At 43.1% G+C, this 27069-nt stretch overlaps 1 protein-coding gene and 1 pseudogene across 2 annotated transcripts in view; both read right to left on the reverse strand.

The window, feature by feature from the left end:
* The window catches only part of Lrp12 (LDL receptor related protein 12), a 72215-nt gene that overhangs the window by 35410 nt on the left and 9736 nt on the right, over window positions 1-27069 (reverse strand). The gene's annotated exons all lie outside the window — the stretch shown is intronic.
* On the reverse strand, window positions 8922-9789 carry LOC126513366 (NADH dehydrogenase [ubiquinone] 1 alpha subcomplex subunit 6-like; annotated as a pseudogene).

Here is a 27069-nt window from a genome sequence, read left to right on the forward strand (position 1 = left end):
CACACACACACACACACACACACACACACAGAAAATAAGCGAAAATAAGAAACTCACACATAAGCCTCCCCCTACAGGTCATGACAAGAACTGGAATAATCCACCAAGTCCCCACTGAAAGCTGGGGTAATGGTGACTAAAACTCAGGTCTAGATGGCAGTCTGTGATGTAAGACGGCAACTGCCGGGACCAAAGGGACAACAAGGTGGGTTCTGTTACTGCACAGGCTTTCTGCCCGGAGAGCTCCTGGACCAGGAACATCCCGGAAGGACGGGGAAATCTTGTTAGGCCAAGGGAACAAACTGGGATTGAGAGGTAGCAGTAATATTAAGTACATGTAAAAACAATTACCCACCTCCCCAAATGTGTATAAAGGCCATCAGGGTCCTAGGTCCATTAGGTCCTAGACTAACCTGCATGTGTGTACCATGAGTCTTCCCAAGAGGACAGATCAAGCCTTGCTACAAGGTAGAAGTTACACTTCTAGTTCACCCAATTAAAGTTCTTTCAGGTGTGGAAAAGCTCTCAGGCGGAGTATTGCAGACGATCGCCCGGGTATCACCAGCCATTAGAACATGCACAGCGCAGTGGGGCTGACCGAGTGCTTTACTCATGGTTAACACTCCTATCCCTCTCCAGGAACTTCTCTGAAACCTCCCCAATGGCTCAGTGTTAGGTAAGCAAGCTCTCCACCAGCCCCGACGACCTGAGTTTTATCCCTGGACCCCCACACGGTAGAAAGAGAAAACTGCCTCCTGCAAGTTGTCTTCTGAACTCTACAGGTGGCTCACAGAATGCATGTGCATACGCACATACACGCACACAACCCAAATAGATAAATTCATTACTTAATAAAATTATAATAAAATAATATTTTTAAAAATTGCTAGTGAGAGCACAAAATTGCACAACCTTTTAGGACAGTTTCTTTTCACGATGAATACGCACTAAAACACACACCTATGGAAGGAAAATGAAAACATTAAACAAGCAAACAAATCTAAAAAAGCCAGGAAATGTCTAGAAGGAGCAAGCACTTAGAAATTCTTTATGAAACAGCAGCCAGCACCAAGTCCTCCTTTATGCCCTAAAGCCCCGCCTTCGCTGTGTGTCTGTCTGCTTCAAGTCTGCACGAGCCCGGGAATTACTGCAGGACATCTGCCAGCCTGTCACCCTCCTTCCAGGCTGAAGGCACAGGGCCTGTTGTCACTCTGGATCCCAGCACCCCAGCAGCCACCTCACACAACCAGACTGCTCCCCTTCTTCCTTAGACTACCGTGTACATCCACAGTGCTGAGGCCTCCAGACCCCATCCTGGGTAGACAGCTAACTATGTCTCATCCAGATGTGCTCTGAGCCTTCTTGTCCTTGTCCTAATCCTTCCTTCACTTAAAACCAAAACTCATGTCAGCACCCCAAAGATGTACGGAGGTCCTGGACCCTTCGTGTCTCTTCTCGGTGCATCAACTGCATTTCCTGCCTTTTTTTTTTTTTTTTTTTTTTTTGCCATTCCTCTTCTCTTTAGTTGGGGTATGGGCATGCGTGGCCCAGCCTTGCCTGTTGGAGCTGCCGGAGGTGGGACTTTAGCCACTAAATCCAGTTACAGAAACACCTCACAGAGAGACAGGAAAGATCAGTAGTTTCTACAATTGGTAGCGAGGGTACCTGACCTGTGGAAGCAAGGAAAGAACAGTCTGAGATGATCATGTGGTTCCTGTATTTTCGGAAGTGTCACGTGTGCACTTATGTCAGCAAAACTCACCAAAATGTGTCGTCAAAAAGAGCACATGTTACTGCATGCAAATTTTACCTTAGTAAAGTTAATTCAGAAAAAGGAGAGGCAGGCTGGACTCCAGACAAGATTTGGTTTGGAGATCCAGCTTCCTGGCGCCAATCCTGCTGGCTGCTGTCATCCTCAGCCTAACAAAGCAGCTGCAGCGGTTCCAGACGTCACACCCACAGGAAGACAGAATGCCAGTCCTGTCTTTCTGCTGACAGCTGTTGAAGTTCCATGACAAGTTTCTCACAAGAAAATGAATGGAAAGAAGGTCCCAGGCTGAGGGTGGCGTGTTAATTTTCTAAACACACCAAGGGCATTATTAAGAAGAGAAAAGGAACAAGCAGATGGCTGGCGAAGGGCAAGCTATAGCTGCAGCGTCTTCCTTCCTTTCGAATCAATCCGATCCTTACCCCTACCTAAGGATGCATGTACCTGGGGCTCATTTTTAACTGTAACTTCCTGTCCCTTTAACCCGCACACAAGCTCTGCTGTGTCTTCACTTCCCAGCACTTCTGAGAGATGACATGGCCTAAGTAAGATAAGGCAGCAGCCAAGTGTTCGGGGATCATGCCAGTGGAAAGTGACTTTAGAACATGGTCAGCGTTCTGTGCCCCAATGACATAACGAACTTGGGCATTAGCCATGAAAGTCAGAAAGAAAGGAGGCATGGGGACACTGCCCGCCTCCCAGTAGATGAACACACAGCACAGACACACCACCTCACTCGGCAGCCATTTGGTACATGTGGAGGATATTGGTCATCTGAAATGAGGGCACTGTCCTGTAACAAATAAGTTAATTTGATTTAATTGTAATTAATTCAACCTTAGATTCGAAACAGCTCCTGTGGCCATGTGTAGACTTGGTTCTAAATCCAATTCCAACTGGAAAGGCAGAGGACAGGAAGCATCTTCAATTGCATTACTGACATACACTTGGCAAACTCCAGAGTGGAAATTGAAAGATTAGTTTCTTTAAAATATATTTGGTTGCTTACAAAAAACAACTTTCAAAAGGCTGTGAATGAACTTACAAACAGAAAACAAAACAAAACAAAAGCTTAAACAAGTGTAAATTTGAACCTAGCTGAATTCTTTAATAAAGCCGAGGGGCTTTATTTAAAACTAATAATAAATTAATATAGCATTTACAGTCATTAAAAATGAAAGCACTTTGTCCTTTAGAGGAACATTTTAAAATATTAAAATCAGGACAGACATAACCTCAGGGTGAGAGGATAAAAAAGAATATTCCAAGCAAATGGATGCAAGAAGCAAGCTGGTGTAGCCATTTTAGTATCTGACAAAATAGGCTTTAAACCAAAATTAATCAGAAGAGATAGTGAAGGACAGTATAGACTCATCAAAGGGAAAATCCAGCAAGAGGGCACTGAAATTCTTAACATCTGTGTACCAAACACAAGGGCACTCAATGTAACGGCGTAAGCGAATGCAAACAGATTGTCAAAATATAGGCAGCTTTAATGGAGGAATAGACTTACAGAACCACTGTTCCCGCGGAGACCAGGAAAGCAGAAGAGAGCGCTGGGAGCACGCTCACCAATTTTATAGAACTTTAGCCTGAGGCGAACACGCCCCCTAAGGGGTGGGACTTATCCCTACAACTCAAGTCTGTGAGAGAAACAGGACTACAGCTTGCTGTGGAATATTATTTTAAGGTGTGTTACATTTGTTTATGCTGTGGACCATTTGTTTAATGACGTAAGGCTGTGCTGCTTTTGTTTGCATTGCATTTGTTTAACTCTGCGAAGTGTGATTCTTTGCCTGTCTAAAACACCTGACGGTCTAATAAAGAGCCGGAGGCCAATAGGGAGGCAGAAGAAAGGAGAGGCTGGGCTGGCAGGCAGAGAGGATAAATGGGAGAAATCTGGGAAGCAGGAGCAAGAGAGAATAAGGAGAGAGGACATCAGGGGCCAGTCATGGAACAAGAGTCAAAGTAAGATATACAGAAATACAGAAAGGTAAAAGTCCAGAGGCAAAAGATAAATGAGATAATTTAAGTTAAGATAAAGCTGGCTAGAAACAAGCCAAGCTAAGGTCAGGAGTTCATAAGAAACAGTAAGACTCTATATGATTTATTTGGGAGTTGGGTGGAAGGCCCCCCAAAGCCAAAAGAGCAAAAAACAACCAACTACATTCTGGCGTTCCAATGTGGGGCTAGAATAAAAGAAAATACAACAACAGCTTAAATCACAGACCCTCACACACTAATAGCGGGAACTTCAACATCCCACTCTCAGAAATGCACAGGTCATCTGGATAAAACCTTGAGTGAAATGATGGAGTTAACCCACATTATAAACCAAACAGATCTAAAAGATACTCACAGAACATTTAACTCAAACCCAAAAGAACATGCCTTCATATTAGTAGCTCGTGGAACTTCATCCAAAATTGACCACATACTTGGACACAAAGCAAGTCTCAACAAATACAAGAAAACTGAAATAACTCCTTGTGACGTGGGATTCCCCTCTGTATGCTATGAATATATTTTATTACCACTGGTTAATAAAGAAGCTGCTTTGGCCTATGGCAGGGCAGAATAGAGCTAGGCAGGAAAACTAAACTGAATGCGGGGGAGAAAGAAGCAGAGTCAGGCAGACACCATGTAGCTCCAAGAAGCAAGACATGAGTTAACCATAAATATGGAATATCTTCATATTTTACCTCGGGGTAAAATATGAAATAATAGAATTGGGTTAAGATGTAAGAGCTAGCTAGAAATACACTTGAGCCTTTGGTCTAACAGTGTTGTATTTAATACAGTTTCTCTGTGGTTATTTGGGTCTGGGTGGCCGGGAAACGAAAAGTGCCATCTCTGTTTTCATCCTTGAATTCTGTCTGACCGAGGAGCAAAGCTGGACAGCAACAGCAACAGAAGCAACAGAAAGCTTACAAACTTATTGAAACTGAACCACTTACTACTGGATGAAACATGAGTCAAGATGGAAACTAAGATCAAATGAAAATGAATACACAACAATTCAAACTTATGGGACAAGCCGGGCAGTGGTGGCGCACGCCTTTAACCCCAACACTCATGAGGCAGAGGCACACGGATCTCTGTAAGTTCGAGGCCAGCCTCGTCTACAGAGTGAGTTCCAGGACAGCCAGAGCTACACAGAGAAAGCCTGTCTCAAAAAAGCAAACAAAACAAACTCACGGGACACAATGAAGTCAGTTCTAAGAGGCAAGATCATAGTAATACGTATCTACATAAAAACATTGGCAAGATCTCATAGTAGTAAAATATCAGCATACCTGAAAGCTTTAGAACAGAAAGAAGAAATCACATCCAGAAGGAGTAGATGGCAAGAAACGATCAAACTCAGGGCTAAAATCAATAAAGTAGAAATGAATAAACAAAATACAAAGTTTCAATAAAATGAAGTGTTGGTTCTTTTAGAAAAAAAAAATAAGATAGGCAAACTTTTATTTAAATTAACTAAAAGGTGGTGAGAAAAGAGTCAAACTATTAATACCAGAAATGAAGAAGGAGACATAACAGACACTGAGGAAAATCCAGAGAATTATAAGGACATACTTTAAAAACCTGTACTCTACCAAATTGGAAAATCAAAAAGAAATGGATAATCTTCTCCATAGGTGCCACAGATAAGCAACTAAAACAGAACTATAACTCCTAGTGAAATAGAAACAGTCATTAAAAGTCTCCCAATCAAAGAAAGTCCAGAGTCAGATGGTTCCAGTGCAGAATTCAACCAGACTTTAAAGAAAAGTTAATGCTAACACTCCTCAAATTAGTCTACAAAATAGAAGGAATAGTGCCCAACCCATATTACAAGGCCACAGTTGCCCTAACACCCAAAACTCATAAAGATCAAACAAATACAATTACAGACCAATTTACCTTATGAATATCGATGCAAAATTCTCAAAAAAAAAAATACAAGCTGAATCCAAGAAAACATCAAAAAGATCATCTACCATGATCAAGTGGGCTTCTTCCCAGAGATGCAGGGATGGTTCAACATACATAAATTGATAAATGTAATCCACCATACAAACAAACTGAAAGTCAAAAACCACAAGATCAGCTCATTAGATGCAGAAAAGGCCTTTGGACAAAATCCAACACCCCTTCTTGATACTTTTAATCTCCTAGAGAGATTAGGGATGTAATGGACATACCTAAATATGATAAAGACAACTTACAAGCCTTTAGTTAACATCAACTTAAATGGAGAAAAATTCAAAGCAATTCTGCTAAAATCATAGAAAGACAAGGTTGTCCAGTCTCTCCATACCTAGTCAACACAGCATCCGAAGTCTTAGCTGTAACAATAACACAACTGGAAGAGACCATGAGATACAAACTGGAAAGGAGTCCAAATGTCTTTATTTGCAGATGATATGATACTATACACAAGAGACCTTAAAAATTCCACTGGGAAACTCCTACAGCAGATAAACACTTTCGGCAAAGTAGCTGGATATAAAATTGACTCACGAAAATCAACAGCACTCCTATATATAGATGACAGAGAGAGGGAAAGAATCGGGAAAACAACACATAATAGCCTCAAATAATATAAAATATCTAGGAGTAATTCTAACCATACATACAAGCGAAAGACTTGTATGATAAAAACTTGAAGGCACTGAGGTAAGAAATTGAAGACGATGTCCAAAGACTGAAAAACCTCCCATGTTCATGGACTGATAGGATTAATAGAGTAAAAATGACCATCCACAGATTTAATGCAATCCTTATCAAAATTCTTGACAAATCTTAAAAGGATCTCAGCTTCATATGGAAAAACACACACACCCAGGAGAGCTAAAACAATCCTGAATAAGTAAAGAGCTGATGGAGATCTTGCCCCTGATCTCCAATTATACTACAGAGCTCCCACGAGGCAGAAGCAGGTAGATACACCAGTTCCAGTAGTTGTTGGCCAAAGGGGTCCCACGGGAATCACCAAACAACCCAGGCTGTTCCCAAGTCAACACGTTGCTCTCCACAAACTGTTGGCAAGGCTCCATTGTCTGCCTACACAACTCACTGACTATGAAGTAGAGCTGTGTCTACACACAGCCTCCGCCCTATGTTCTAGTGTCTTCGGTACTCTGCATGTTATCAACAGAGAAACATAAACACCAACGCAGACAAAAACCCTTCCATTTACAAGGATGTCCTGACACCATTTGTACAATGGTGGCACAAAGGCGTGTGGGAGTAACCAACCAATATGAGATTTGACTGAAGCCTGCCCCATGAGATAGAACCCATCTGTGGCACTACTTGGGGGGCCAAGAACCTGAAGCTAGATAGCGCAGGGGCCTAGGATAAAACCAAATACCATTCTAAACAATAAAAAAGAAAGCTGAAAGAAAAAGAGGGACTAGCTATGAAATGACTTAACAATATTCTACACTCATAGGTCAGTGCCTTGCTCAGCCAGCAGAGAAGCTCTCTTCTGCAGCAGATGGGAACCATACAGAGACCCACAGCCAGACAGCCAGGCATCATGTAAGGAATGAGACCCTTGGAACACTCAGCTCTAAATGGATGTTTCCACCAAATCCCTTCTGTCAGGACTCAGGGAACCCCACGGAAGAGGAGGCAGAAAGAGTGTAAGAGTCAGAGGGGATGAGGACACCAGGAGAACCAGGCCCTCTAAATCAGCATGAGCAAAGCTCATATGAACTCAGGCTGAGGCAGCATGCACAGGTGTGTATGGGGGCTGCATGGGCCTGCACAGGTCATTTGCATATATATTATGGCTTCTAGTTTAGTGTTTTTATGGGAGTCCTGAGTGTGTGAATGAGTGGGTCTCTGTTTCTTGTGCCTTCTCTTGGGCTCTTTTCCTTTTGTGTTTTACCCAATTCCAGTGTGTTAGTTTTTGTTTTAACTTATTTTACATATCTTAATTTATTATTGTCCCTTAGAAGCTTGTTTGACAGAAAGGCAGTGACTCTGGGTGGGAGGGGCTGTAGGGAGGAGCAGAGGGAGATGAGACTGTAATGAGGATATATTATGTGAGAAAAAAAATCTATTTTTTCAATAAAAAATACGTATCGATGGACGAGGCCTGAGAGATGGCTGATCAGTTAAGCATATGTACTGTTCTTTTAGAAGGCCCCAAGTTTGGATCCCAGCACCAAGGTGGGAACCTCCTGTAATTACAGCTTGAGGGGGGTCACACAACCGCTGTGGGAACCCACACATATGTGGCACACACCTACACACACGTAAATAAAAATAGATCTTTTATAAATTTAAAAATCAGTGTATGAAATGACGACTGTTATCTGTGTTAAAATAGGGTGGAGGAAAACCATCACCAGGGCAATGGGCAGGACACGGAGCTAGGTCTGAGTTAATGGTTGCTGGGTCTTAATTCTGGGGAACATGTAGGGTCTCACTATTTTATCTTAAGGTCTCCACTGAAAAACATGAAAATGAAATAACAAAACAAAACAAACCCAACCAAACAAAAGCAAAACAACAACAACAACAACAAAAAACAACCCACACACAAAAACCCTGGTAGTGTTTACGCTTAGTATACGGCACACAAAATGTTCTGGTGACAGGTTTGTACAAAGGACTTAAAACATGTAGGTATTATTTCAGTCGTCTTGGTATTTTAATCCACTGTCTAAAATTTGTAAACTAAAACATTTCTGACAACTTATAGTGCTTGCTCTTACTTTTCTTTTTGGTGGGGGAGCGCCGTAGCTCTATGTTTGGACTGGCAGTGGTTGTCTCTAATGGTCTCCAGCTGTTGCAAAGCTACTGCAAAGGTTTTCCTTGATGAGGGGTGAGGACTAAGTTATCAGATGCTACAGATGCTAGAGCTAATGGACCAAGCAGTGTTTTAAATAATAGTTTCTGTGTGATTATTTTGGGGCTAAGCTAGCTGGGTGGCTGGGACGTACAAGCGGGTCTTCCTCCTACAAACTGGCACACCAATGTGGCCAAGTAAATCCACAGTGAGCCTTCCTCCTGCAGTTATCTGTGGATACAAAGGCAAACAATTATTAAGCAGTCAGGGACTGTGCTGCTTTAGTAAAGTGGTGATTGCTGGTTCTCTTCCAAGATCCATGACTTCACTCACCCTGGGTAGCTGGCTAGGTTTCCAGTACCAGGCATGTTTTCCTCTTGTTGAGCATATGTGTGCCACTACTGCAGCCTCAGGGTTATCGTGCCATGCTGGTCAGCACTGCGGTTCATGGGAATCATACCTGGGCAGGAATCATACCTGGGCAGGACTGTTGGTTGCTTCTTTACTTTGAAAGTGTGCACGGCACCTTTTGGTCCCATAAAAGCTAGTCCTCCGGGAGGAGACTTTCGAGCCAGTGCCGGCTCAGAGGTGCCTGGGCAGGGTGTCAGAAGTGAATGGTCATTTTCAGCAACAGGGACTTACCTTCTACCTCTGAGGGAAACCCAGGGCAATAGCAATAGCCTATAATGTTGGAGGACTCTCTTGGGCAAGCGTGACCAACAACTCAAAAGGGGTGTTTTGGCTGTTGTTTTTATTTTATTTTTTTAATCACAAAGCAACCATCAAATTATGAGTTTCTTTGTACTCTAAAATAATTAAATATTAACAAGCACCTTCCCATCGGGTGACCTCCTGGGTTATGGCCAATACAGAACTTGGACAGGAAATCCTTTGGCCTTAATGTTCCTGTTTCACGGAAGAAATGCATAATGTGTGCTCACTGCTTGCACACTTCAGTGGTTTCCTGGAGAGCCATCCTTCCCTTAGTGACCGGGAGATCAGCCACTCTGGGGCTGGGACACGAACATCCTTCCCGAGCATTTCTCGGACCTCATCCTGCCCCTGTTTCATGTGTTGTCCAGCTGAAACAGTGCAGTGCTAGGCACCTCCCCAGACAGAGCCCGCAAGAACTCGCACACCCTCCACTCGGCCTCGTTAAGGTCACGACTGTGAAAATGGGCTTCATGGAGGTACTGGCTAAGGCAGCAGCCTGTTGCAAGCTGCTGGCTGCCATCCTACCAAGAAAATCCCTATTTATTTCTTGTTTTGTTTTTTTAGTGTTAATAACATTTGGCTCTTGGAGGGAACAGTCGGCCTAAACTTCCATTTAAACTATTTGTATGTTTGCACACAATATACTTGTATTATTGGTATTTTTAGGTAGATACTTAATAGTATGATTCCTAGTGACTTTTCTGTACAAAGCCCCATAGATAATTATGCTGAACTGTGTAAGAACACCCCAGGGAGAAGTGCTCAAACCCTGGTCTTAGAATCCTCAATTCTGACATGCTGTAGCCTGACCCATCCACTATCTTTTATTTGTGTGTGTGTACATATACATACATACACAAAAAATACGAGAAAGAAAAGGCAGATACACACTCATCTTTGCACTCCCAGTGAGTTTTATAACTAACCCTTTATGTAGCCTGTCAGAAAGAGCGGTTGGACAGCGAACACTCTTCTTGCCTGTGTTGCATAGGACAGTATATGTGCAGAGTGGCCATAGGATTTTCAGAACCACCCTGAGTCCTGGCTTTCTGATGGATGAAGTCCTACAATCTTAGCCCCAATCTGTGCATCCCTTTAAGAGAAAGAAGTAGCAGGGAGCTCTCCCTTGACATCTGCACAGGGAAGAGGCCCGAGAGCACACAGGTCTTCAGCCTGACACCATGGAAATCTTGAACCTCCAGCATCCACAACTGCAGAGATACAATATTAGCTGTTGCAAGTTGGAAGCATTTTGATGTGGGTGTTCAGACAAACTACTGCATACAATTTCCCCAGACATAATTTGACCTACTTATGAATTCTTTGAAAATGTATAAAGAATTCAGTGCAATATTCTGATGAAAGATTTCCTAGCATCAAAACCAAACAAAACAAAAAACCCAAAACAACAACAACAAAACCACACCACCAACAACAAAAGATGGCTATAATGAGATGCTGCATACCAAAAAAGGTTAAGATTTGATATTCCTATTTCATGGAATTACTAGTATTCTACAATTATTTTATTTATACAAGTGTAGTACAAGGAGAGGCGGGCTGTGTCCTGCTGCCCGGCTAGCTTATACCCAAAATGACCACACAGAAATTGTGTTAATTAAATCACTGGCCATTAGCTCTAGCCTCTTATTGGCTAACTCTCACATCGTGATCTAACCCATTTCTAATAATCTGTGTAGCACCACGAGGTCGTGGCTTACCGGGAGAGATTCTAACCTGTGTCCGTCTCGGGCTGGAGCTTCATGGCGTCTGTCTGACTCTGTTCTTCTTCCCAGCATCCAGTTCTGTATTCCCGGCCTACCTAAGTTTCTGCCCTATCAAAAGGCCAAAGCAATTTCTTTATTCAACCAATGAAAGCGACACATCCTACACCATTTCCTCTTTTTTGTTTAAACAAAAAGGAAGGCTTTAAAATCTCTAGTGAAGAATCTCCACCACTACCTCCACTTCCACCCTAAGAGCTGAGTGACAGCTCTGGAAAGGGCTTTTATAAACTATTTTACCAATCCCTAACGCAACTGAAGAGCAGAGAATGGGTAAGTCGCTTGTTAGAAATCAGCTGTGTTAGCACGGAAGTTATTTGAAAAACTTCATGGATTTCAAGAGACTGATCAGTATGCTCCGATAGGTATACACAACGCTGCAGCCAAGATTAAGCCAAGACAAAACAGCTCCATGACCCTGAAAACTCTCTAGTTGCCCTCTGCCATCAACCCCATCTCACACGCTCACGTTCAGCAGCCACTGACCATAGTGTGAGCATCATTATGCACCGTGCTGAACTTGCCATATACTATTAAATCTGCCTCATGAAGCTGGGAGAATATCATTATCTACACTTGGCAGCTGAGGACCCATGGGAGGAAGTCACCCAAGATCTTTCAGCTAGCAAGTAGTAAGGCTGGATGAAATTCTAATCTGTTTAATTTCAACATTCAAAAGTTTTTCCTAAAATAAGCAGTTTGCCTTTGTTGAAAAACTTCTACTGTCTGCCTACATGAATGTTCTAAACAAAAACATCCAGGTGCCCAAACCCACTGCCCTGTGTTGGTGTTCTGACAGTGACCCCAACCCACTGCCCTGTGTTGGTGTTCTGACAGTGGCCCCAACCCACTGCCCTGTGTTGGTGTTCTGACAGTGACCCCAACCCACTGCTCTGTGTTGGTATTCTGACAGTGGCCCAAACCCACTGCCATGTTGGTGTTCTGACAGTGGCCCAAACCAACTGCCATGCTGGTGTTCTGACAGTGGCCCGAGGCCTCTTTTATGATAACACTTGCCATCACCTTCCTGGCCTCCATCAGCATTTCAATTTGTGACTCCCAAGGTACTGCACATCTGTTTTGTTCCCCTCCCCACTACAAACAGATTAAACATGAAGAAATATATGTGGATAAAGTGGATGGTTAAGAGTTTAACCACTGTCAAGGTAGGGTAAACATGCTGGCTTTATTCTCAGTACATTTATGTGATTGCCGTGTTAAGGCATCTATTACTTTCCTAATTGGCTTGTAGAATACATGAACTTGAATGCTTTCCTAAGATAAAATTCTGTAGCTGTGCAGTTCTAAGCTTTTCTTTAAGATATCCAGTGATACCCTCTTTTATAGATGGGTTGTTTTTAAAAACTTCATATACATGAGAATCAATCATAGGTAGACTAGTAGGTGGCGACAGCCTTCCTATGTTTGCTGACATCAATAATAACATTTTGACATTTATACTCAACTGATAAAAGAACCAGAAAAAGTACTGGCTTTATAATAAAAATATGTGATTTATAATATATCAGGATGCAGAAAACCTGCCTTTAAAAGAATTTTTAAAAATCAACTTTATAAATCAGTATTTTGAAGTATACATTTTTAAAAAACTACCTAATTATTAAAATCATCAATAACATTTATATATATTTAATTTCTCCAACTTTAACTTAGCATTTTCTTATTTCGCAGTACATATGTGATATTTTTCTTACCTTCATTATGCAGGAAAATGAGGACCCGTCTATGTCAACTCCTAGCCATACCCACGACACAAAGCGTAAATAGTGTGTGGTGGGTATTTGCTGTGTAATAGTCTCCTCTGAGACAGAGGCATGCCATCCTGCAGGGAAGCAACCAACTCAAAACAGATCCAGGAAGTCCCTAAAACTCACCAGAATCACTGGGCCTCTCTCTGACAAGCCAAGCTGCAAAGACTGTAGCCATACTCGCTGCCAGGAGAAGCAAACCCAGCTGAGCTTTCGCAGGGAGGTCTGGACCAACAGAGACTCCTGGAGGGGGCACCCCTAACTTGTTGAGCTGCCGACAGGCTGAACAGTGAGCTCCAGCTTCCCAGCTCTGTGAGCTGTCACTCACGCTGGGGTGAGCCTTGGTGATGGAATCATTCTCACCCATACTCCTGTAAGCAACCCCAATAAAACCCAACTGCGGAACCAAGCTGGACTATGGTGGTGCCCAGACTTTGTCTGTCCTAAGTGCAGTGTTTCCTGCAAAGGAGTTTTGTCACACAACAGTATCTGCACACAGAAAGCTGGTTCTCTCATTTGTCAGACACTGTCATGCAAGCAAACGCCATGTTTAAGATTACACTGGATGCCAAGTCCTTCCTTCATCGACCATCATTCTCCTTTTCCAACCCTTGTTTCTGTTTCGGTATATATGCACGTGTTTCTTGTCTGTTAATGCTTTTGCATAAAACAAAACAGAACTTCTTTCATTTCAGAAAGCATTCCTTTTCTGTATTTTTATCTTTCCCCTTTCAGTCTAAGATTCTTTCTGTTGTATTTATTTTCTGTTGTAGTACAACAGTTACTCTGAAGGAAAACTGACAGTTACTAGTAGAGCGCCCACTTCTGTCCTTTACTCTAGGTCTTCCCAGGTAAGCTCTCATCCCTAGCAAACCTGGGGTAGAGTTTGTCTGGCACACTCAAGATTTTGGTTTGCTTGAGTACCTTCCTAACCCTAACAAGGAGCCCCATACAAAGTTAAACAGAAAAGATCACCAACATCATACCTATACAACACCTCATCCTCAAAAACCGTGGGTTCTGAATCTGGTTTCGGACAGGTGAGGAAGCACAGACGACAGGAGAGTTTCCCCACCGACTCACAGTTCCACCTCTGGACATTCAGTGCGGTCGTCTAATCTTTTAATGATGCCACACTCAAATCTAGCTCCTGTTTTCTTCACAACCACATCAGTCCTTTGTTATATTCTTCAAAGCTTCAACCAACTTTCTTAACTAAAACTCTGTGAATTATTAATACTCTTGCCAACTTGTCAGGGATCTTGAGGAGTACTATACCGCTCTTTCCTTTTCTGGAAACTCTTTTTGATATAATTGTGGTTATGGTTTAAATGTGAAATACCCAATATGCACGTTCTGAGAACTTAGCCGCCAGCTTCTGCTGCTACTTTAAGCACATAGAGACTTTAAGAGATAGGGTTGGGCTGGTGGGAGGAGGTCACTAGAAGCGAGTCTCTGAATGTTACCATAGGTTCCTGCCTGGCTCTCTGCTTCCTGACGATGTGAAACAGCCTCCACCTTACACTCCAGCTGTTGCAAGCCTTCCCCATTAGGATGGACTTAAACCCTCTGAAACCAGGAGTCAAAATAAGGATGTTCCCCCATTAAGTCGTTTATTGTGTCAGTGATGAGAAGCAACCAATACATTAAAAAAGGGTACTGAGAACAGACTGCTGCTGTAACAAACTGAACGGTGTGGTTAGACCTTGGACCTGGTTCGTAGGAGGAATGTGGAAGAGTCTGGAGATGTGGATTAAAGACGTTTACAACACTCTAACCTCTGTCAGTAGAAAGCCAGGAAACCAGCACACACCATGCTCATGGATTCCACAGTAGAAAAAGGAATGACGAGAGCAGCATGAGAGCCTATCCGTGCTACATTCTGGAAAAGAAGCTGGCTACATTGTGTCCATGAAGATCCGTGTGAGGCCGAATACAAGAGTAATGCGCTAATCTACATGGCAGAGGAAATGTCAAGGCAGTAAAACACTGGAGCTGTGGATTAGTTATTGCTTGCTGCTTTTAGCCAGTTTTACAGTGGGAAGCACAAGCCAAAAAGCAGAGCAGGATCTTTAAGGTGTGCTGTTAGGGCAGGAAAGAAGAGTAAATAACTTTTAGAGCTGCTGACAAAGCAAGTTTGGAGAAAGGAGTAGTTGACAAAAAGATACATTACAGGGATGCAACTCTGCACTGAGACATAGGGGAGTCTCCTGGATCGAGAGCCCTTCCATCAAAAGCCCAAGGTGTAAAAACACAAACCCACTTGAAAGAAGAATAACTGAGAACAACTTTGAGGGCATCCTATTGAAAAAGGACCACACGGGAAGTTCTGCAGAATATTTAACTAGGCAAAGGTGTGCTGCACTTGTTTATGTTGTGAAGTATTAGTTTAACTAAGTAGGGCTGGAGAGACGGCTCAGTGGTTAAAAACACTGGCTGTTCTTCACGAGGTCCTGAGTTCAATTCCCACAACCACATGGGGACTCACAACCATCTATATTAAGATCTAGTGCCCTCTTCTGGCCTGCAGGCATACATGCAGACAGAGCGTTCAGCCCTTAAAAAAATACATTAACTAAGTAAAGATGTGTTACATTTGGTTCATCTTGCCTGCTGAAGGTACCTGATGGGTCTAACAAAAAAGCTGAATAGTCAATAGCTAAGAAGTAGAGAGACAGGTGGGGCTGGCAGGCAAAGAGCATAAGAAGGAGGAGGAATGTAGGCTCGAGAGCGAACAAGGGAGAAAGAGAGATGTCCGGAGCCTGCCAGATGACCAGAAATAGGTTAAATTAGGTTAAAGAGCTAGTGGGACAAGCCTAAGCTAAGGCTGAGCATTCATAATTAATAGTTAAGTCTCTGTGTCTTTGTTTGGGAGCTGATTGGTGGCCCAAAGAAAATTCCAACTACACAACCACAATTCCCCCACCATAAGGTCAACTGCCCAAACACTCAGAGGCCACAGAACTCATGCTAAAACAAGGCCTGGCTATGTCTTAAGCTGGCAGCAGAGCGTGGCCTTGTTTACATGAAGCTAGTTTTGTAAAAATGCAGACTGCAGAAGGGTCACTGATGTTTATACCAAGGTTCCAGAGGAAGACCAGACAAATGTGTGGTAGGGTCAGAGAGCCCCTAAGAAGCTATGCAGAAAGCACTAAGAGTGAACCTTAAGTTGCAAAGACCCCAGGATGTTGGAGACTCCAGTAATAAGAACTCTTGCATGGCTGAAGCCTACCTAAGAAAGAAGCCATGTGAGCTACAGGTAGCAAGGCCGTGCACAGGGGTGGGGCCACTGGAGTTCAGACGATGCTCCCATGGATCTGAGATGATGGACATGGGGCATGTAGGGTTTAATATTTGTCCTACTGGGTGTCAATCTTGCTTTGGTTTAGTCTTTTTCTCGCTATGCCCATTTCTCCCCTTGGAATGGGTTTACTCGGTGTCATTTTGTGTTATATTGTATATAACTTTCTTTTTGTTTTACTCCTGTTCACAGCTAAAAGTATGCCTTCAGTCTCAGAGGTATTTAGGGTTTTAAATGTTGAAACTTGCCAGGCAATGGTGGTGCACGCTTTTAACCCCAGCACTCAGGGGGCAGAGAAAGACAGATCTATGTGAGTTCAAGGCCACCCTGGTCTACAGAGTGAGTTCCGGGACAGTGAGGGCTACACAGTGAAACCATCTAAGGTTTGGCATCCCTGCCAAAACCTCTCGCCGGAGCCCTGGATGACAGCCGGAGCCCTGGATGACAGCCATTCTGACTGCAGTGAGTTAGAATCTCGGTGTACTATTGATTGGTGTTTCCCTGATGGCTTAAGAGGCTGGACATTTTTTTTCTTGCATTTATTAGCTACTTGTACTGGTTCATTTAAAGTCATCTGTAGTTCTGTTGACCGGATTCATTCTCTCCTCACATTCTGGATACTGACCATCTATCTGTCAGCCGTAGCTGATGAGACCCTGTTCTTCCCCCATGTCTTTTCAGTGTGCGTTTCCTTGTTGCCGTGCAGATGCGGCTGAGTTCGTGCAATCTGTGTCAGCTTGGCTATTTCCTGAGCTGCGGGAGTCCATCTCAGAAAGTCTGTGCTTATGTGTACCGTTGGAGCATTTCCTCTACTTGTTTCAAATCGGGTCTTGTATTAATGTCTGGGGTCCAGTTTGGGTTGACCTTTGTGCAGGGTGAGGGCTGAGAATCCAGTTTCAGCCAACATCTGGATAATCAGTTTTCCCAGCCAGCGCCACTCACCACAGAGGCTATTTTCCCCCCGTTCGCCTCTGCTGAGGACCAGATGATTATGGGTACGTGTTCTGACTCTGGGTCTTCTATTCTGCTCCAATAAGTCTCCGTGTCTGGGCTGGTGCCAGCACCGTACTATAATAGCTTTACCCTAAAGATTCTGTTTTGCCTCTGTACCACTGTGCCTTAACATTACCTACAGAAGACCGAAATTCTCTGGACCCCTTGCCCTTCCTCTTACATCTCCTGGTAAACCACACTACTATCTCCGATCTGTCCAGCCAGAACCCTCTGAGTCACTCCATCGTCTTTCAACATCTCCCGCCCACATGCAGTACATGGTAAGTTCTCTCGACTCTTCACGCCCTTCTTTGGAACCCTCCTGATATTTCTTGATTTCATGCCCCTCCATCTTTTTGCATTGAATATAAGCTCCACGGGGATGAAAACACTGAGCAGTGCCTGGCTCATCTCAGATAGTGGATGAGTACTCGCAAGCGTGGGGCTAGAGGAATCGGCCCATATGCTGGCTTCCTACTTTTGATCTTGCAGCTCTCTGATCCCTGGCACTGTTCTCATTCCTCTCATTCTCTGAACTGCTACAAGACATTTTTTTAAAGGCACATTTCATATTAATCTTTAAAAAGTGTTTCAACTTCTTTCTGCATAAGAACTTATGAGGCCCATGATTTGGCTGGTCCCTATCCTTTAACCTTTATCATTAGCTTCCCTTTTCTGGTTTACCTTATACATCTGGATTCAGGGTCTGAAACCACGACATTTTCAGCGTGATGTCCCTTTGCCTGCAGCAGTCTACTGGACTGCTATCAGTTGGTGTGGTATGCCCTGTTTCCCAACTCAGGAAACATATGTCTGTGTTTAGGATAGGGCAGGGTCTTCCTGTTTCTATAGAATATCAGATTAGTACTGACTTCTGAACATAAACCACGGCATTTATCATCTCTGGGGGTGAGCAATCAACTGCCATAATTTGTATAATTAATACAGCTAATTCAATTCAGCAGAGCCCCGAGTACCCTTAGGCACGCTTCTGCCACCCTCGCTGCCACCTAGAGCACCCACCCTGGTCTCCGACAGTAAGATCTGCAAATGCTTACTGATTCAATGGCTCAAATTACCAGGTTTTGAAATAAGGCATATAATACCCTCGGCATAATTAAACATTGGTTTTATGTTACAGTTAGTTGTTAAGAGGGTAGAGAATGATAAGGGAAGGAATAGGAGAGCCTGACAAGGAAGGAGGATGGAATGGGTATTCCGTAAGGCTGAAAGTACGAAAGCCACAGGGAAGAGAATTCGGACTGCCACCCTAATTGAAGGTTAGAGACCACTGTGTGGCAAAGACCCTGGCAGTGTAGAGCACTGGGTAACACACTTTAAGAACGGCTGTCTTTGCTCAGTGCTTACCTGCTGGGGTGGAGCTGGGAGACAACACCAAGGAAAGCACATGCTGCTACTGTGTTTAATCTCCAGCGATCCTGGGTGCACCCTTACTTACAGACTGTATCTCAATAAATATGCTCCTTCACTTTTTCCTCCCAGTGAACAGCTAGCTTCCCATTTACCTCTAAAAAGCTTATTTCACAGCTTACTCACTTTGTAAGTCTAAAACCTTTGCGGGCTGGCAAGATGACTCAGTGGGTAGAGGGGCATGCAGGCAGGCCTGACAACCTGCACTCAATCCCAGGGTTCCACAAGGTGGCAGGATAGCACCAACTCCTGAGAGTTAGCCTCTCATCTCCAGCAGAGTTCTGTGGCCTGTGGATGCCTGCACTCCCACACATGCGTGTCAGCACACCCGTATACACGCACAATAAAACCCTACAGAGAGATACCACATGGGGGTTTACCCACTGTTATGTAGCTCTTAAAAATGATCCCATGTAAATGTACCTACATCAGTTGTGTACAAGTGTACAAGTGCTTCTCCAAGTGAAAGAGAACATACCTTACATCTATCTGTACAGCTCTCTCTCCTCTCTCTCTCTCTCTCTCTCTCTCTCTCTCTCTCTCTCTCTCTCTCCCTGTGTGTGTGTGTGTGTGTGTGTACTGGAGACAATACCACATGCACACACATGCACACATGGAAGCCAGAGGAGCTTGGGTTTCCTCAGGTATTGTCTACTTTTTCACTTCTCTTGGGGGGAACCTGTTACTGGATCGGAATACACCAAGTATGTCAGGCTGGTGAGCCCCAGAGATTCACCCATGGCTTCACCTTCCTGGGGCTTGGATCACAAGTGTGCAAGGTCACACGGAGCATTTTTGTTACATGGGTTCTAGTGATCACACTTAGGTGCAAGGCAGAAACGTTACCAACTGAGCTAACATCTCAGCCTTACAAAAACGATGTTCTGCTGATTTCGATTTTGCTGATTTACTTATTATGGCAAACAACTGAAACGGGTATTGCCTCCAGTATATACAAAGAAATTAAATGTTAAGGATAATAGTAACTTGCTCACAATAACACAGCTAGAAGATATAATATCCAAGCTTAGGTCTATCTTACTACAAAAATCATGTACTACACGCTCTCATGATACCTCCTAATATACAAATGTGTCTTATGGTAGCCAATAGTGTAAGCATTTGTGCAACACTTTCCTTTCAAAGCCATCTTGGGAATAACTGGCATGCCCCTTCTGAAGTTCAGGAGGTTCAAGTGCAGCAATTAAACGGACAACACTCATCTGTTTACTGGGGAGCAGAAGCAGGCATGAAAGGCTGGCTCTGGAGTCACCAGTACTAGAGGATGCAGATTCCTTCTGGACAGATGCTTCTCTGTAAATGGCATCTGGATTCAGTGGAGCAAGAGAGAATGACTACGCTCACACTAACAAAGCTAAGGGACGAAGGCATTTTCAAAGGTCAGACTGGTGCCGGTAGCTGCCAAAAGCAGGCTACCTGAAAGCCTGCCACACGTAGGGAAGTGCGTAAGTCTTGCAGGCCTAAGAGTCTTGCATTTGGCTACTGCTTTTGTTACCCTCTCCATTGTCGTGGGCTGTGTTAATAGTACACACTAAGTATGGGTCCCCTGTGTGCCTCAAAGCACAGTTCTGCTTACCCATAAAGCTATTAACAAAGAGAGATCTTAAAGAGTCTTGATATCATCTACTATAACTAGGCCATAATCAGATTTGCCTGATTATCTCAGCTCTGTTTTTTGGCGTGCTCAGACACAGCCTTCTGTCAAGCCTCCAGTAGCTCTGAACTCGGACTGGTCAGCCTCGTGTCCACTGGACTGACCAGCTGCTCGATGTCCACCTTCTGTTGCATCACTTCCTTTTTAGCTCATTTAATTCTGTCCACTTGGTTCAAGGATCAGCAAACACTCTCTGTGAGAGGAGAGCTTCAATGTTTCAGGCTTTGTGGTCAAAGTCTGCTGCTGCAAGCGCTCAGCTAGGACTGCAGCACAAAAGCAGTGGGCGATCTGCACACAAATGCGGCTGCCCCTTCAGTAAAACCCTCTCCCTCTAAGGTATCTGCTTACCCTGAAACAGCGTTTCATAAGGAGAAAACACATAAATGTTTAATTCTTTTCTCACAGCGGTCTGTTTTTGGAGGACAGAGAGCGTGCCAGCCATTTGTCTGCCCTGGTATCCACTCATCCGTCTGTCACAACAGTGTGTGTCTTACTGTAAGCGGACACTACTGTATGGAGGATACATTTCCGCACACCAGGTGTGTCCCCATCACCTGTCTTCACTGCTGGTGTGACGCCTTAGTATTCTCACTGTCAGCCAGGGGACCTCTCAGATCAACTCATGCCTGTGTCGTTTGGACATGAACCTCTGGTCTCTGGTGGTTTCCCTGCTTTGTATGCAGGATAATCCGGCCTGCCACACTGGAGCCAATCATCCACCCCATGACCCCTGAATCCTTTCAGGGACAAATCATATTTAGTGACCATAATTATGGCTCTGGCTGTGCTCACTGCTATGGTGCTATTATTGTAATAGTTCACTGGGAAGGCATTAAAAGACTTTTAATCTTAACATCTATGAGCAAAGGCTTAATGTGCTCAAATTCTTCTAGAAAACAAATCTTGGCTGCAATTGCATAAAAAATTTTCTCTGTGGCTTACTTACAGGGCTAAAATATGATCTGTTTTGAGTTTGGGGGAAAGATTAAATAAATTATATATAAAGGATTCAAAATAATAATTAGTAAAAGAGAAGCATTCAATACAAATAGGATATTATTTTTATTGAGAACTTTGAAAGTATTCCAGCCTTTGACTCAGTAATTGTACTTTTTATAGCCCAATTATAGAAACACAAAAAGCACAAAAATAACAAAAGCATCAATTACAGCATTAGTTATTAGTGTGAACAAAATTATAAATAATATAAATATCTAGAAAATAATTTATGGAGAGAAGATATGTCAAAGTTATGTCAAATAATACCTCAAGTATTTCTGTTAGCTAAGCATGAATGCTCATCTCATTGAGCCCTAACAAGTCTTGTTTTGTCTTTATTAATGAGTCAGAACATTTGCTAGAACAGTTTGATTGTTACTTATTTGTTAAATTGGTTGGTGGTATTTTTAAATGCTTCTGAAGTTAATCTTTCTAACTTTATTAACTATCCAATTACTGTTCCTATATGTTGTCATTTGTCTATCTACTAAAGAAAAAAGAAAATTAACATTTGATGCACCAAGTATTTGTGTGAGTCACTTAATAGCCTTACAACAAACCCTGAGGGGGTAGCATAAAAATCCAATAACCGAGCATCTTGCCTCTTAGAAATTTCAATTAAGAGCAAACTGGGATAAATTCAGAAAACATTAATAATCTAGCATCTCTGGCTCATCTATTAGTAGGCTCACAAGCAGATAAGTCCTGGTAATAAATTAAAATGGATAATGCAAGAAGAATTAAATCAGCTTGTTTACAAAGAGGCACTGACTGGAGGGAGGTCTCTAAGCAACACTGCAAAGCAGCAGCCTGGGCACTGAAGGACACTGAAGGGTACTGAAGGGTACTGGGGGGTACTGCGCCAGTGGGCTGATCTTGCCAGACCAGCTGCCACTGAAGCTATCAGGGTTCTCATCTGGTGAGGCTGCTGGTGACTTCTCTTCTCCAACAGTGTATAACAACAACATGGTAAGCCGGGCGGTGGTGGCGCACGCCTTTAATCCCAGCACTCTGGAGGCAGAGGCAGGCGGATCTCTGGGTTCGAGGCTAGCCTGGTCTACAAGAGCTAGTTCCAAGACAGGTTCCAAAGCTACAGAGAAACTTTGTCTCAAAAAAACAAAACAAAACAAAAAAAAAAACAACAACAGTGTGTAAAGAACTGTCCAGCATAGGAAAAAGTCTTCCAGGTTGGTACCAGCTTGACATCTTCATGTTCTATACATCAAGTATGTGGTGTCTTCAGTAGGAGGGTCTTACCATCGAGTTCTAGAGGATCACTAAGAACAAGAACAGCCTGTAATGTTTTGGGGATGTGTCTATGGGACCTCACTGACCAACAACTTGAAAAGCAATAACCCAAATGTGGCATTAAGCTTTTTAATTGATAGCCTATGGTATATGGTATAACTGTCTGAGCACAGCCCCATCATTATAACCACCTTTATGAATGCGTTTGTATCCATTTACAGGACCTTTATGAATGCGTTTGTATCCATTCACAGGCCCTTTATGAATGCGTTTTTATCCATTTACAGGATCTTCTCTTCTTCAAAGCATTAGGTAAAGACGGGGTGGGGCAGAGAATCTGCAGCTAGATAATTTGAACATTATCTAGGTTCAAATCCTAGCCTTTCCTGTTTGTGATTATGTGGCCTAGGCTAAGATGACGAACTTCCTGGGCCTTGGTTTCCTTATAGATACAATGTAAATAGTAAGCATTTAAGTGGACAGAACTGTTAATAAGCAAATGATTTTGTGTTGTATATTTAACCCAAATGCTAGTGTCTCCCCAAATTCTCGCTTGTTTCTTCTAAGGGCAGCTACTCCGAGCATTAGAACAGAACCACATGTTCAAGTGCCCCCGACTTCCTAACACCATCGCCCCCGGAATTAGGATCTTAGGGTAATAACTTGAGGAGACACTGGCATTCAGATTGCACAAACGGCACAGAATCATCTGCTCACTAACAGTTCTGTAGCACAGATGCCATTCTGCCTACGAGGAGACTGAGGCCAAAGCACGGCCACAGCGAGAGAAAGGGAAGCCTCAACACGTAAAACACTATTGAGAACGGAGCGGCTAATTTAATGCAGTCGGTGTGAACACTGTTTAGTTTGTTGTTGTTGGGACTTTTTAAAATCATTTTTGGCAAAACAGAGCAGTATAAATTTATAACATGTATTCTCCTCCTGTCTCCATAGTAATACAATCTTTGCTACAATAATTTAAATGTAACTATAAGTAAAAATAAGGATCCTTATTCTTGCTACTTCTATTCATTTTTTTTAATAACTGAAGGTTTGGTTTGCTAGAGACAGTTGGTGAAGGACACAAAAACAAAAGGTCATTTAGTAGACTAGTGAAGAAATAAGACTCACTGTTTAAAGATATAGCATGATCTTGTATACAAAAATCCCAAGGGATTAAAAAAAACAAGTCTATTAAAGCCAGTAAGTTGGATAAAGTCAGAGAATATATTTGCTATGCACTAATAATTTAAAAACCAAACAAAGATAATTCAGTTTACAAAAGCAAGGAAAACAATGTACTAATATATTTAACAACAACAAATATGTAAAATCTATATACAAAGCATCACTAGAATAAATTGAAGATGGAAATGGGAAGAGAACGGCTGCTCGGGGCCATCACTACAGCTGGGAGGACAGCGTCCTCAGCAAACCCGCTCTACAGTCAATGTGATCCTTTGGAAAACCCCAGCTCCCATCCCCACAATGACCAGAAACTGACACGCTAAACCTAAAATACATATGAAAATTTAAGAAATCCAGAATCACCAAAACAACCTTGGAAAAGATGAACAACTGGAGAATTCATACTTCTTAATTTGAAAACTTACTAGGAAGGTGAGTACTGACAGCGTACTGATACAGGAGTTAATTGCTAATTTGACATATTCTAGAATCCCCTGGGAGATGGACTTTGGGCACATCTGTGAAGATTTATCTTGACTTCATTAACTGAGATGGGGAGACTCACCTGGCGTGTGAATGCCCAATCACTGCAGGGATGCGTTTCCCTGGCTGTGCCCTGGACTGTGGGCAGCAGGATGCATTTCTGCCTGCAGATGCAGTGTGACCACCTGCTTCAGTCTCTGCTATCTGCCACAGCTCCCCAACCAGGACACACTGTGCCCTTGGACTGAGAGACCATACAAACCCTTCTCTCTCAAGTTACATTGGTCAGAGGATTTCACCACAGCATGGGAAGAGAAACTGAGACGGGATGGACAGATGAAAGCAATAATGGGATTCAGATCCAGGAAGGATGTGCCCACTGTTAGGTCACCTGACCTTTGGCAGAACTGTCAAGAAAATTAAAAAATTAAAAAGTCTTCTCAACAAATCGTTCTAAACAGAAAGCCACACACACAAAGGATGAGCTGACCTACCCATACCATAGTAAAAAAACAAAAACAAAAAGGCCAAAATGAACCACACAATTTCACAAAAACAACAAACAAAAGCACAGGGATGAACCATGGCCTCTGACTAGGGAAACAAAGGGGACCACAGATTAACCGCATTGTTTAAAGCTGAAAACACTTGTAAGCCGAAGGGCGCTTTCGGAAGTGCAAAGGTAACCCACCGGACAGGAGAATACTTCCAAACCAGGCCCCAAAGTTTCAAACTCTCACATAACGAAACGGGAAGTAAGCTAACTAATCAGGACTGTCACGGGATCTGAATGGACATCTCTCCAAAGGACATACACACAAACAGCCATCAAACACAGGAAAAACCCAGAAGCCCCCTCCTCATCATTTTAACCACAATGGCATCCACTCCACACGCACACAGGATAGCTATGACACGAGACGGACAGCGAAGCATTGGTGAAAAGCAGAGAATGTCACGCTAATGGGAAACAGCACTACTCGTCTGGATCAGTTTGGAGTTCTTTACAAAGGCAGAGTCCCAACAATGAATTACAAATTCTAAGCCCTCTTTACACACCCAAATAAGGGAACACAGAAAGCGACAACTGCTGAAATGCCCACACCACACGAGTCACAGGACGGAGTGTGTTCTGGACAAACCCGGAACCAGGAACTCAGTCACAAGAACAAGACATGCTGGATAAGCGCCAGGTACAAGACGGTGTCTCAGGACTGCACTTCCATCGGACACCCAGAACAAGGCAATCTCGGGACAGGGCTGACTCCTGGCTGCCAGGGTGGCAAGGGTGCTGAAGAGGCAGTGATCACTGACAGGTATAGGGCTTTTTTTTTTTTTTTTTTTCTGGAGCTAAAGCAAGTCTTCTGAAGTTGGGCAGGGGTGATGGTTACCCTGTGAATATACTAAAAGCAGCTGAATTGTACTCTAGAGGTTGAAGTTTTTAAGGTTGATGTCCACAGTAACATATTTGGAAATAAAAAGCAAATAGGCAGGCACAGTGGCTCACGCCTGTAGTCCCATCACTCTGGAGGCTGAGGCAGGCAGACGGCCATGAGTTCAAAGGCAGCCTGCGCTACAGCGAGTTCCACAGCAGCCCGAGCTGCTGAGTGTGAGTGAAATCCTGTCTCGAACAACCAACAGCCCTCCAGAAGCAGAAACAGGAGGGCCACAGGTTCAATATTAAAACACTGGTTGCCAGGCATGGGGTGTGCATGTAATCCCAGCACTCCAGAAGCAGAATCACAAGTACAAAGGCAGCTTGAGCCACACAGTGAGACCCTGTCTCAACTCTATACAGTTTGGAGAGATAAATATAACTCTGTCTTTATTCCCAATTAAAAATAAAATGTAAAAGAAATCCCAGGAAAATATACAGAAATACCTCTTAAAACTAGTAAGTGAGCAATCACGTTACATACACAAAAGAAGGTACACCTAGAAGTCAAATTTAGAAAATTATCATTTTCATGTTTTCAAACTTATTTCTGTGTGTAGTCTGTGTGTGCAGGGGCTGGGGGAGGGGAGCACATCTGTGTGGTATTTTCAGGTCTGAGTGGCCAGGAAACAAAATGAGCAGCCTTTGCCAACAAACACTGTATGATAAAAAATAAAAAATAAAAAAAAAAACCTCATCAGGACATCAGGATATTTCCCAGACGAAGAGGAGCTAATTCTACAACACACGTGGAAGGGAACAGGAATCAGAGTGTCAGGAAATCTTTACTGACCCTGCTACGTGGTCACTTAACCTGGTAGAAGAGCAACTCAAATAGGAAGCGTGATACTTTCAACAAGTGATAGTGAAACCATTTGCAGAAAGGAAACTTGTTGACAAACTTTACTCACAAGTGATAAATCAAAATGGGTCTTAGGTCACAATGTGCAACAAAGAAGGTTTTAGGAAAGAGAGAACCCTTCCTGATCTGAGCTGGGTAAAGGGAATTATAACCAAACCTAATTCATAAGCTAAAATACCGAGAAGCTCAACTTTGTAAGATGTCAAACTTTTGCTTTGCCCATGACAGTTCTAGAAGACAAGCTATAGATGCAGAGCAAAATAACACACAAGACCCCTAAAAGTTCAACAGTAAAATGAAAAATGATTGGAAATGCATGAACTGATGACTTCATCCAATACAGCGGAACAGCACGTGAAAAAGATGCTCAACATTATTGGCCACTTAACAACGCAAAATGAAACAGGAGGGTCTGCTACGGAAGCTTCAGAGGGACAAAAAGAAAAAAGATACCAAGATCTGGGCTTGGTGAAGCCCCACAGCAATGCAGCCCTCACATGCAGCTGGTCCAGGCAAACTGCTAAGCTCGGTGAAAGACGGCTCAGTACTTCCTCCAAAATAGGAACACATATATGAAACTTGAGACACAGGAACCACACCCCTAAATATTCACTCTAGGGAAATTAAAGTTC

This window comes from Alexandromys fortis, unplaced genomic scaffold, assembly GCF_014885135.2.
Source record: "Alexandromys fortis isolate MF-2015 unplaced genomic scaffold, M_Fortis_MF-2015_v1.1 scaffold_17, whole genome shotgun sequence".
Taxonomy (NCBI): domain Eukaryota; kingdom Metazoa; phylum Chordata; class Mammalia; order Rodentia; family Cricetidae; genus Alexandromys; species Alexandromys fortis.